We start from the raw sequence: 7,918 nt of genomic DNA, 5'->3' as shown, positions 1-7,918 counted from the left end.
GGAAAATCCAAATTCCAGGCGTTTATCACCTCAACATGAAAACAGAAGCCTTACAGAGGTCCATCTCCTGACACCCCCAACTGTCCTCTCCCTCACCCTGCTCTCAGCCCTTGTCTATTCTCAGTGCTCTCCTGCTTTAAAACTGTCCCTTTCTCCTCTCTTCCCCAGTCCCTGCATGACTGTGCTCTCCACAAGCTGCATCCCGCCACACCTTCTGCTGCCCCGCCACTGTACTGAACCTCGCTGGGCTGTCAGGCCTCTCTTCTTGCAGCAAATCAGTAGGGCTGCAGCCAGTGAGTCTCCAAGAGGCTGTTCTGTCTCCCCCGAGTCCCATAGTTACAGTAAATCCTTTAGCATGGTAATGAACAGGCAAATGAATCACTCCCTCAGCAACACTACTCTGGCCATCTCTGCACCACAAGCAGGGCACAGACTCCAGCCACCAAGTGCACTCTACCTTGCTGTCACCTGCACCTTGCAGCCTAGTTCCTTTTTGGACAGCTCCTTGGCCCTGTGCTTCTTAATTTGTTTATAAGGGCAAACTCCCAAGAAGTCAAGCTGGGGAGGGAAGAGAAGAGCATGGCCCACTTACTCCAAATCCTGAATGATGGCTCAGGTCTGGGAAAGACGAAGCTCCCCTCCTACATGTGGGCACAGAATGCACCAACAGCCCAAATCTGACTGGAGTGGGTTGAGAGGGTACAGCGGAAGTAGTCAGCCATATTCAATTACGCAAGCAGTTCCCAGGCTGACCCAAACCATGCTGCCACAGAGGGAACTGAGTCCTAGCGGGGGAGAGACTGACTAGCTCATCACTACCCAGAGCTAGCAGAGCCAGGCTGGAGCTCGAGCCCCCGCCTCCCTGCACTCGGTGAATCACGGGCACAACACTGCCACTGGGCTCTTGAGTTTGGCAGGGCCTGCAGGGAACCTACCATGAAGGGAAGTGGGACACGTGACTCTTTTACAGCTAGCGCACTGCTAAAGTGGGATGCTACATGTGTGTTCTTTCCTTGTCTTCTTTCATTGTTTCCACTTTTAAGAAAATTTTTTTGCCTTTGAAAATTTTTGAGACTGCTGTGTTCTCATGTTCTGGTGACCAGGAGGCAGGGAAAGGAGAAGAGAATGAGGAGGAGGAAAAAAGAGGAAGAAGAGGAGGAAGAGCTAACACACAGCAGTGACCTTGTACCTTCTTGTGTGTCACCCGCTGTACACCACTAACCTAACGCATCCTCACAGTTCCATGAGGTAAGTGCTACTAGTGTCTCTATGTCCCAGACAAGGACACTAAGGCCCAGAGAAGTAAAGGTAGCCTGGCCTGGTCAGAGCACTAGGTGTGTTTGATTGTAAGTCAAAATTTGCTGGACTACTCTGCTTACCAAGGGCCCTTACAACTACCTACTTAAACTCACTTTAGAGAGTGTCCATGTTCCTACACCCTCAGTAAAAGGAAACTTCTAGAATTTTTTAAAAGATTTAAAAAGTGCTGTCAAGTTTGCTTAGAGAGCCTTGATTGTCCAGTGCCTGCCTTAATACTAGCTACCAGGTAAAAGCTTTTCTCCATAGCAGGGGCTCAGAAAACGCTTCGAAAACAGGACCCTCCCTATCATCTATGTAGCTGACAAGGAATCTTGCTTGTCAGTCATTATTTTAGAAGAGCAGCATCTCTTCTTGAGCCCTGAATTACAGTTAGTGCTTTCTGAATTATTGCTTCAGTACTCATAGAGGATACTAAATTTAAGATAAAAGAGGCTAGAGAACATACTACACACTTCTAGAAACATGTGATTATTTTGTTTTGTTTTCAATCTACCATTTACAAAGCAGGTGATAAATACTAAGTCTTTTCTAAAGACTTGCCAAGTTTACCCCTTAAAATCTACAAAACACAATGAGGAACCTCCACTTTAACTTTTATCCTAAACCCCAAGCTGCAGTGTTAAGTAAAACTGTTCCTCAATAATTATTCCAGTAAAGATGTTGGTGTCGCCAAATCATCAGCACCATGCACAGTGGTCCCTTTGCTCTTTCAGCAGGAAGAAGCCAGTACAATCAGGGCCTTGTTTCTGATAAGAGTATCTGTCACTGACAAAGGAAAGTCAATGCGTTTTTTTATTGAGCTGACAACCCCCCATGAGCAAGACACAAAAGACCATTAATTAGAGATGATCCTCCATTCCAAGCCCATGTGCATATTTGCATTTCCAAAAGCTCCATCTTGCCCTTTGGAAAAAGCTTTGCCCTGGTGTTTGCCAAGCTGGCAAGGCAATGGTTGCATCCAAAGCAACTCCAGTGCACAAGGTGTCATCTAAACAGCACGGGATCGCAAGCCAGGCTTCATGGGGAGGATGTCTAAAGACGGAGTCCACACCGACCTTAATTTGCACCGCTAGAAAAACAAATGTCAACCAGGGAGAGAGGAGCTAATATCTGCAGGAATGGTACAGTTCCTGTCTTTTGTGTGTTCGGGTCCCCACACAAACACGGCTGAAATGGGGTCTGACAGTGTTTGGGGACTGTGTAGGAAAGAAAAGCAAAAGGAAGTGTTCTATTTAGAAAAGCTCATTCCCCCTGGGAACTGTGTATTAACTTGTCAAACTAAAACAACTCATGAAAGCCACTGCTTCAAATGGGCTTTGGAGATTCGGCTCCCCGAGACAACCCTTGTGTTTGTATTTGACATGACGCAAGCTCTTAGCGTTAAGAGAACAACCTCGTGAGCCTGTCCTCTCCTGTAAAAGGGTGTGTAGTGCATTCTAAAAGCCTAGAGGACACACTACACAGGACACCCATGCACACACGTTGGAAAAAGGACAGAGGAAGGAGAGGAAGGATCCCATTTGTGAACACCCCCCGACCAAAACAATGAACAAGTCTTCTGCATGACAACTTGTCCTAGTATCACCCAGTGTAACCTTCAAACATTCTATAACATGCAGAGTAAGCAGCATAATGTGACATGCCCTGTGGCTGCTAGTGTCCCGCTGTCTTGTTCTGTGCAGCTGCACCATGACTGCTGGTGGCTCTCCCCACTGTCGTGGAGTTAATGGAACAGCCGTGACTGGGGCCCAGCCCCCTCCATCACTTTCCTCTGTTCCCTGGTGAGGATTATGCATCAATATGGAGGAAAACTTCTCCCCTTCATGGTCTCAGCACTCCATTCATGTCATTTAGGAGGAGAACTACAAGTCTCCTGGAAGTGTCTCACAGGAGTTTGGGTCTAAAATACACCAATCCTGCTGGATCTGCTCGAGCAGAGGATCTAATTCCCCATTGACTTGTGAGCAGTGAACAGACACTAGTTCTGTGAAGGAAGCAGCACAGGGCCTGGCATATAGTGGGTGCTCAATTGATGGTTGTAAAAATGAAAGAGGAGACCTGCTGGACTCTCAAGAGAACCAGATCGTGTTCTTTGCATCTGATAAGACCCCTTAATGCTTTGTGTTTACTCTTTGGAAAAGATTCCCCACGGAGGTAGATATGTCGAGAATGTGGAAGAAAATGACAGTTGAAAGTTCAGAAAGGAGCCCATGCTCTTAATATTACAACATGCACAGAAATGGATGCAGCTATCTGTGGCTGTGACCACCAGGTAAATAGAGGTGGGGTGGGGGCAACCTTGGCATTGCATATAATTGAGATGTCTGAAGAATTCTATCCTCAAATGCAAGGGAGCATAAGAAATATGGAGATGCTTTGAAAGGGCATTAAGAGCAGAGGCTGGATTTGGAATAATGACTGTGGGACAGCAGGACAAATTGCCTCCTTAGGCCTTGGGTTTCTTATGTACAGAATAAAAATAATACAGTTAGCTCATGAGACTGTTGGCAGGGATAAGTGAGAATATTTGTATGCCAACAAATATTCAGTAAATGTAAGCTATGAATCCTAATGATACTGATGGGATAAAAATAATCAGAAGGGCATGGAAAAAGTCATTAAAGTTGGAAAGGATGAGGACCCCAAGCAACAACAGCTCTCACCTCTAGTTTGTCCCTTTTGTCAAAACTCAGATTCTTAGCTTGGGATCTAGGAGCCTTCCAGCTCCCCAAAACTGAACACAAATTTTTGTGCATCTACACTTTCCCCTGAGACAGGAGCATGCAGTATTCATAAGATTCTCCAAAGAGTCTGGCACATCGTGGAATTAGCAATCTCTGCCCTAGGGTAGATCAGAACTCTTACAATGAGTCATGTTTTCAATTCTAAATGTACACAAAACTCCCTTTCTTCTTCCTCTCTGGTTCGGCCGACACACGCTGGGCTTTTCAAAAGAATTTTACTAAGATTTTCTAAGGAGAAATTAAAAAGGGAAATAAAGCACATTCCAAAAATTTGTTTTAAAGGAACATCAAAGTACAGCGCGCTTTCCTGACTCTTAAGATAACAACAAGGAAGCCACGTGCTGGCTGGGCCGGTTCACAGGTGTGTGGCCCAGGTTCCTCCTCTTGGATCCCTTGGAGGAGGCACTGCTGTCTCTTATTTAAAAGCAGGATTTGTTTAGAGAACTTGCCGTCGGCTTACATTTGTTCATAAAGACACAGACCACTGCTTCTCTCCTAAAGGAGAGTTTACTGATAACCAACAGGAGCTGGGAATTGATTAATCTCTTGATATTAGGTAGCCAGGGAGAGGCAGAGATCAGAGAGAAAAATTGGAGAGAACCAGGAAAGAAGGGAAAAAAATCAAGTCAGAGCCCTAAATTATCAACAGTAGGGGTTGTTTTACTAAGCAAGCACAGCATCGTCAGTTATTAAGTCCTTAATGTTAACAAGTTTCAGAGAGTTTTCTGGGTGCCAGGTGAGAGGTAGGTAAGGAACCCAGATGTATCAGATCTCTTAGTGTGCTGACCTCCCCTTCCTTATCATTACATTTGGAAGGGTAAAGCGCTCCCTAAAAGGGGGCAAGGGGAAGGAAGCGTAAAGAATATAACTCACTTCTAAATCACACACTCTGAGGTTTCATTGGATCTCAGGCTTTGCACTAAAGTCTAGAAAGTAGGAAAATGAATACAACTGAGGTCATGTCTAGTAGAAGTTCTTAATCTAGGCAAAGATACAAATGTTAAACAGATATCATTTGAAGTGATAAGCATGTTCTGTATGAATTGTGTGGTAGTGACATAGGAGATAGGACGTGGCAAAGCTGGCTGGGAAAATGAGCAGGACTTGTCAATTACAAGATCCCAAGGCAACGTCAGGACCCCGTATGTAGAACTTCTCTCAAGCTCCCATACAATACATGAGATATGGACAGCATAAAACAAACACCATGATGCCAGCTGGCACTACTTCCCATGATAGCGTGGCCTGAGTTTCTCAGATGCGGTATGTACTTTTATTTTTGTTTTTACCTTCTTTTTCTCTTGTTCTGCCCGGGTTAGCTCTGCAGGGCTGGTTTCTCCCATACCCATCCACATCTGACTTTGCAAATAAACTTTCTGGCACCATTTTTCATCTCACCCAATTCTTTGTTCAAGGCGTGGAGGACTTGGAATACATTTGATGGGCAAGCCATTGCTAAAGGGACAGCCTGACAATGATAGGAAATACAGAAAAGAATAAGGTGGGGAAATACAAGCCACAGTGAAGACCAGGTTGTCCAACTAAATTTATCTTTGGGATCTTTCCTTTCCTGTCTGTAATCACTCTCTGTTTCTGCCGGACCTTTGTCTTCATCCACTTTGTGTTGCGACAAGCGAATACCCGAGATTGGGTAATTGACAAAGAAAATAAATGTATTTCTCACAGTTTTGGAGGTCAGGCAGTCCCAGATCAGGGGTGTGCCACCCTGCTTCCTAATGCAGCAGAGGATGCCGCACAGTGAGGAAGCGCACCAGAGAGCCAGAGGGTAGAGCAAGGGCACATGGCTGGGAGGGCCCACTTCGACAATAATCAGGCCACTCCTATAACCACCAGCCTGCCTCACGACAGTGGCAGTAATCCGCTCACCCCATCCTCCCAGCCACATCATCTGCCACTGGACTCTCCCTCCTCCCAACACTGTAGCATTGGGTTTAGATTTCCAACACATGAGTTTTGGAGAAAGCATTCCGATGAAGGCAATCTATATGCCAAAATTAGGTGAAAAAAAATTCACTGGATCAAAGCATTTCACAGTAACGTCCAAAGATGAGCCTCACTGAGCATTTTGCTTATAGGCACAGAACCTTCTTCCACTTACTAGGAAATGTAGAAGAAACAAACTTTTGTTTTGTTTTGCTTTGCTTTTCCCGCAGAGTAACCCCTTAGAACTGCAGTTTTTCCCTTTGCTTCCAGAACGCCTTATTCTGCACAACTGAGTTTTGCCATAAATTGCTTTGTTAGAAAATAGTGAAATCTCAAGGTACAAGCTCCACAAAAATAGGTAAGGTATGGGCACACAGTCCAGTCCCCTAGACCAATCAATTTATTAGTCGAGCTCCAACAAAATGTTTTTTCTAAGTTCTATCTCGCCCTATTTCTGTCTCCGAGAAAGGCGAACTCATTTTGTGTAGGCTCAGTCCTATTCTAAACCAAAGCCATTCTTGCTACTTTTGCAGGAACCCTTCAAGGAGTTATGGAAAGCTGGACATCTGAGAGTAGCAACCGATGTGGGCAATACAAAGGGACAAAGACGGGCCAGTCCCGGGGTCCACCAGCGGGCTGATGGAGAAGGGCCATGGCAAGCAGCATTCACATTGGCAGGAGGCCTGGCTTCTTCCACTCGAACTTCTTGGAACTCCCACCAACCCACACCCACCGTGTCTCCCCGTGAGGCCCTCTGCTCACCTTTCATACCTCGCCCCAGCCCTGGCCAGATCCAGTGGACACTGTTGTTAGCAGTGGGTATTTTCTCACTGCTGCTATGGGAGTGAAGCTTTTCTGGCCCAGTGTTAGCACTTGAACTGAAGATGAGCACTCTGGCCACTACACAGGCATGCACATGCACGCACATGCATGCACATGCACATGCATACACACGCGCACACACAGGCGTGCACACACACATGCATGTGCACCCATGCCTGCCTTCTCCTATACTGCTTATCTCTGGGGTGGCTCTGCTGCGCTCTCCTTACCACGAGGGCTCACACCTTTCCTTCACTCCTACATTTTAAGAGCCCAACTCCTACAAAATCAAGTCAGCACCGCTTCCTTCCCAGATTACCGCAATCACCCATCAGTGCTCTCTCCCTCTTCCAGTCCTATCTGTTCACTCCCCCACTTCCAAATAATACCACAAAATTAATATGACTTTGCTCTGCTTAAAATCACACAAAGTCTTCCCAGCACCTAAGACATAAGGTTGAAAGGCCTCTGTTTACCCCAAAAGCCATGTTCTAATCTACACCTCTCTCTAATCTCTCAGCTACTACCCCAGCTCTGCAGGTGCTGTACCCTACCTGTAGTGAGCCCCTTCCTGTCCCCCAAAATGGAAGGATTTCATTGGTTAAAGGGAGACAGAGTTTACTGAGAGGATGTGGAAGTTGAGAATTGGGAAGGGGCAAGATCCACATGTACCTGGGAGTAAATAGGAAATACAAGAGTGTGCTAACGTGGGCGACCCAGCAGGCAGGCCACCACTGCAAAATCACCTCCACGCTTTCTGTTTGGACTTGAATCAAGGACAGAGTTCCAGGGGAAAGCATCCCCATGGTAAATCTCAACTTGGTGCATGATTCGACAGAGATCACCTAAGGGAGGATGTGACTCATTCATTGTACTGTGTAGTTCAGTCATCCCGCATGCCAGTAAAAAGGTACACGACCAAAAAAGAAATTTGTATGATGTAAGGAAGGGGTACAGAAGCATCTGAAAAGCAACAATTGTATATGTCATGGTCCTTATTTTTCTTCATATGTGAAATATTGTTTCTTCTCCTCATCCATCATTCTCATCCCATTCTACCTGATGCAGTCTTAAGTTCCCATGTTTGC

The sequence above is a fragment of the Chinchilla lanigera genome, unplaced genomic scaffold (genome assembly GCF_000276665.1).
Source record: "Chinchilla lanigera isolate Chin_1 unplaced genomic scaffold, ChiLan1.0 scaffold00024, whole genome shotgun sequence".
Classification (NCBI taxonomy): domain Eukaryota; kingdom Metazoa; phylum Chordata; class Mammalia; order Rodentia; family Chinchillidae; genus Chinchilla; species Chinchilla lanigera.
Note: the sequence above shows the minus strand (reverse complement) of the source record.